The sequence below is a fragment of the Palaemon carinicauda genome, chromosome 43, assembly GCF_036898095.1.
Source record: "Palaemon carinicauda isolate YSFRI2023 chromosome 43, ASM3689809v2, whole genome shotgun sequence".
In the NCBI taxonomy this organism is placed as follows: Eukaryota; Metazoa; Arthropoda; class Malacostraca; order Decapoda; family Palaemonidae; genus Palaemon; species Palaemon carinicauda.
In genome coordinates this window covers 29,423,833-29,429,176 of record NC_090767.1, presented here as the reverse complement: position 1 = coordinate 29,429,176, position 5,344 = coordinate 29,423,833, and the positions used below count along the sequence as shown (strand labels likewise).

Below are 5,344 nucleotides of genomic sequence, written 5' to 3'. Positions count from 1 at the left end.
GATCAAAGTAAAGGATTATCACACTAATCTTTTTATTGCAAAGATTTGATCTTTTGTAAAACACTTGAACTCTGTAATGGCCTCATATATTGATGCTGTTTCCTATTGCAGATCAGATGAACTGATAGAACAGAAGACTGACTGACTGGCTGGCTGGCTGACTGATGGACAGGGATACAGTTCCTCATCATCTGTTGGACCTAAGAGAAGCTGACATTTTAGGCCAGCGTCCGTCAGACCCATGAAGTGAAATTCTTATCAGAAAATGAAGGAAGGCAGAACTGAAGCTGACATTGGAGAAGAGAACAGAAAACTAAGATAAGCTAGGAGTTTCAGGGTAAGAATTTTGAGTTACTGTTCTTCGTGGATTGTATGAAATGGGTATGATAAGGAGTTATTTCTTTTAATCAATTGAATGAAAATGTAAGATTTGTAGTTTTTGTTCTTAATGAAAGGAATGTAAAGAGTAGTATTTGGAATTACTATTTTAATAAACTGAATTAGAAGACTAACAATAATATTCATTTCTTTTATTCATGTTGAACATATATTTCCCCAAAAATATATACGATTAGACTTATTTTAGAATATTTTCAATTTTTTTTACACAATGAAATATAAGAGTTGACTCTGTAAAATTTTTAGATAATAATTGCAAAGGTACCTACTTATAATGGTCTTAAGCCATTGCATTTATTTCTCCAATTCATCATTGATAATTAAGGAAGAGTCATTTGATAATCCTGTTTTCCAAAATAACTCTTTTTGTATGTTTCTTTTATGTTTGCAGGGAAATGATTAAGTGACGAGCTTCTCTTTGGGAGTTCCTCCGTCTTCTCTAATGGTGCTTGCATCAGCACTATAGAGAAATGTCATTTGGACATCTCCCTGCACTCAGCCAGTCTTTCCTTGCAAAGACCTGAGCTGGAATGTCAGAGGCCAGGACCGGCGAGGGAAGTTCCAAACCACGGCTGGCGGAACGAGGTGCTTGACATACTCTTTCTAAAGTGGCTCTCCTCACCTCAGGTTTTTATTTTGGAGGTTGGGCACACCGAGTCCAGTCAACACCTGAGCGAAAGTAAAGAGTCTCCCATAAGGAATTGTAGCCAATTTCTGAATTGAGGAATCAGAATCTGACCTAAGGGAGCAGCCCCAAGACAGGTCTTCAAAGCTTATCTCGGATTAATGGTGGTAATTACCAGACCCAGTTATTCCTTATCTGTGACCTTCTCTAAAGTAATCTTCTTCCTCTTTTTTGTATAGACACTCCTGTCTACAACTCCTTTATTTTACTCATTTTATAACAGGCAATTTGCTCCATGCAAAATGATATTTATCAGAAGTATATCCTTTTTTGTGAACTTACATGTAAAGTGTTTTTGTACAACTTCTATCCTGCTTTTAATGTTATATGATAATGAATAGATATGCTCTGCTACTACATATTCTTATTAATTTAGTTGATCCATTTCGTTTTGCAATAAAAGATCAGAGTGAAGATATATCACAACAAGATTTCTTTTGTAGACATTTTATCTTTTCTATAGCACTTAAACTTTGTTTTGCACTCGTATGTTGATGCTATTTCCTTTTTACACATCAGATGAACTGGTAGAACTGAACATTGATTGACTGACTGACTGACTGACTAACTGGTGCAAGGGGATATTGTCCACTGTCATCTGTTGGACTGAAGAGAAGCTGAAATGTTAGAACAGCGTCAGTCAGACCCATTTAGTCAACTTCTGATGAGAGGATAAAGAACACAGAACTGAGACAAAAAGATGAGGTAAGATTTTAAGTTAAAAACTTTGAAGTTACTACTCTAAATGAATTAAAGGAAAAAAATAAAATCTAAGTTTATTGTTCCTAATGAATAAGACGCGAAGAATAAAGTTACTCTCCTGTCGATAACTTTTGCAAAAGTTTTCTAAATTGTCATTTTTATTGATACTATCATTGTTAACATTACTATTATTTATGATAAAAATATATTTATTTGATAATTTACTATATCATAACTATATTAGAACCTTTTTATATTCCAGTACTGTCTTATATTTAATTTGATATTAATCTTTCCTCTTTCTTTTCGTTGGAAGTAAAACTTCATTATATTAGCAGAAACAAACAAAGGTGAAAGAGATTGGATATCTCACTTCGGCAGCACAGACAGACAGAGACACAGACAGACAGATATGTCCTAAATTACTTTTTTTATTTCTGAATCACAAAAATAAGTAAAGATTAACTTGGGGTTTTCAATCATTCAACTTTTGTCTTTAGAAACTAATTGTAAAAATCCCCTCTTCTAAATAGTTTCATCATAAGGATTTTACTTACCTAATTTGTCTTCACTCATTAAGCAAGATGCTTTAAACCTATTTTTTTTTCACCAAAGATTAATTCTTTGTTTATTACATGTTTTCAGGAGAATTATTTGTTGAGCTTCTTTTGGGAAATTCCACCATTTCTTCAAATGGCACCTAAATCAGCCCTTTGGTGAGAGGTCATGCTTATACGACAGCTTTTCATGGTTTTTATTTTGTTGTCTGGGCAGGAGTGGAGAGTTTTTCAGGCCTTTTTTGAGACCTTTTTCCTATAGGCTGAAAAAACTACAAGAGCCTCTGCATGGCTGGAAGGGTTCGGCAATGTACCTAAACAACAGACATTATCTGCATTCTGGAAATAGAGTCTGACCTCAGGGAAAAGCAGGTCATCTCTGAAAGTGTTAATTCCTTCACTTCTCGTCTCGGATCGATGTCGGTGAGTACCAGACATAGCCATTCCTTAACTTTGTCCTTCTCTAGAGTCATGTTCCACTTCTTTGCACAGAGCCTCCTCTCTTCAACTTCTATATTTTTCTTTGGTCGATATTTGGTCGATAAGACTTGGAATGAAGGAGCCATTTGATTCCGGATGGTTCTCTGGATTTGGTCGATGCATAATTAATATTTCTCTTTTTCCCTTATTGTGACAAATTCAGGAATGATTAGACTTGGAATGAAGGAGCCATTTAATTCCAGATTGTCCTTTTAAATGTAAATTTATTAAGATTATTGAAATAAATATGGAATATTTTCTTTCGAACAATGTTCTATCATAAATGTAATGCGAAAACTGGAACATTCAATCCATTTTGATGATCTGTTTTTTCAAATGCTATTTCATATATTTTATGAAAAGTTTTTAATATCAACTTCATTTAATTGCAGATTCACATAATCAAAGAAGAGTAGTCTAGTCTCCTTGAGAAGCGAGACGAGGACATCTTCATCCCAGCAAATCATCTGGAATTCACTTAGGTGATTAAAGCCTCTTGATTGATCAGAACTGAAAATAACTCACTACTCTATCTCCTGTTTAATCACAATCTTTAGGTGAGTAACATTATAGCTTTGCTTTTGATCAGCACACAAGTGAAACGACCTTACTAATGGATTAAGGGTAGATGTAATTGATTTATGGGATTACCCAGCAAGCAAAATGATAATCATATAATTACAAGGAATTGTAATGAAAACAAAATACTCTTTATTTCATTAGTAGCACATACACACTCTCCATAATAAAATGAGTTAATGAGTAAATATATAAAGGCCACCTTCCTATATGTAAATTTGCTACTGTACAGATATGATTAGTCTCAATAATAACTTAAAGCAATATCTTTAGCAAGAAACTATTTTATTGTGGCTGACATGGAAATTGTAAATTAATCTTTTATGAAACATTCATATATTTTAGTTTCTCTTCCCAAAGTGGAAGATGAAATTAATGAAACCCTGAAGCATATCCCTCATGATGATGATGGCCCAAATTACATGGTGAGCAGTGAACTTGAATACTTGACTATTTTCATAATTTTATCACTTATTTCCAGGAATAAAGAACATGCATTTTGGTACAGAACCACCACATCAGTGTACATTTCACCTCCTTCTCCAGTCTGCTTTTCTGTCCACAATCTCAACAACAGGACTTCAGGTCTTCTCCCATCATGTATCATTCCACGTACTCTTTCTCAGGAATTTCACTTCCACTACTCATATTATTTTCTGTTCGTTTCTACATCCAGTCCATTCTGTAGAGCTGTGCACTCCTGTTGTCAGAGTCAACCTATTTATTAAAAAAAATTTAGAACCCCTATAAATAAATTCCTAAATTCCATGTGCTTTGTAATAACTTTTGATTCCTTCTCAAAGAAAAAATCAGCCTTTTCAACCTAAAATCCTATGTTTTTTTTCCACAGGAATCTGATCCTAATTGAGAGAAGTCCACAATAGTCCGATGCCTGATTCTGATAACTAGCGGCAGCTGAGATAAGGTTTACAGTGCCCCGAAGGTCCTGTAGTATGAGGCTCTCCACCTGCTGACTCCTGTCCTCAGACTTCCAACTCTGTCTATGCCCCATGACCCTTATTTCCCACCTGTTCAATGGGGTATTTGGGTGAGCAAGGAAGCTAGTGCCAATTCTACCTTAAAAATCTAAAAATTCGTTAGAGAATTAAAAATATACTATATATCTTCACTGTAACCAGAAAACAAGAAATTTTGTATTCATAATTTATCTTTTTTGCAGAATTTCTTGGTGCTGTATAATCTTTTTGTTATATTTTTTTATCAATGGCTTACCAAGAATGATTTTTTTTGTTGATACATACAGTATTCATACTCCTTATAGAATGTATTTTTTCATCACATAGTATAGTTATTCCCTTCCACAAAATGGCACTTTTTCTAAATATATATCAGTGCCCATATACTGTATACCCATTCATGACATAATTTAAATATAGTATTTTCTTTATACTGTACACCCATTTACGACATAATTTGAATGTACTATTTACTATACCGTATACCCATTCACAACATGATTTGAATGTACTACTTTATACTGTATACCCATTTACGACATATTTTAATTTTACTAATTTTATACTGTACATCCTTTAAGAACACAATTTAAATATTCTATATTTATACTGTATACCCAATTCCGGTATAATTTTATTGTACTATTTACATACTGTATACCCATTTACAAAATAATTTGAATGTACAATTTTTATATAGTATACCCATTTACAACATAATATGATATTAATATTTTCTGCACTGTATATCCTTCAACACCATAATTTGAATATACTATTTTTATACTGTATACCAATTTACGACATAATTTAATTGTACTATTTTTCATACTGTATATCCATTTACAACATAATATGAAAATATTATTTTTATACTCTACACCTATTCACAACATTATTTGAACGTACTGTTTTGTTAACAAACTATATATTTTGTAGCGTTATGGAATATTTTATAGTAACAT

The 5,344-nt window shown here is 33.0% G+C and overlaps 1 long non-coding RNA gene across 1 annotated transcript; it reads left to right on the top strand.

The window, feature by feature from the left end:
- Nucleotides 1-2,106: 2,106 nt before the first annotated feature.
- On the top strand, nucleotides 2,107-3,381 carry LOC137633985 (uncharacterized). The gene is made up of 2 exons (XR_011042401.1): nucleotides 2,107-2,766; nucleotides 3,216-3,381. It is a non-coding gene; the product is annotated as an uncharacterized lncRNA (long non-coding RNA).
- The last annotated feature ends 1,963 nt before the right edge of the window (nucleotides 3,382-5,344 follow it).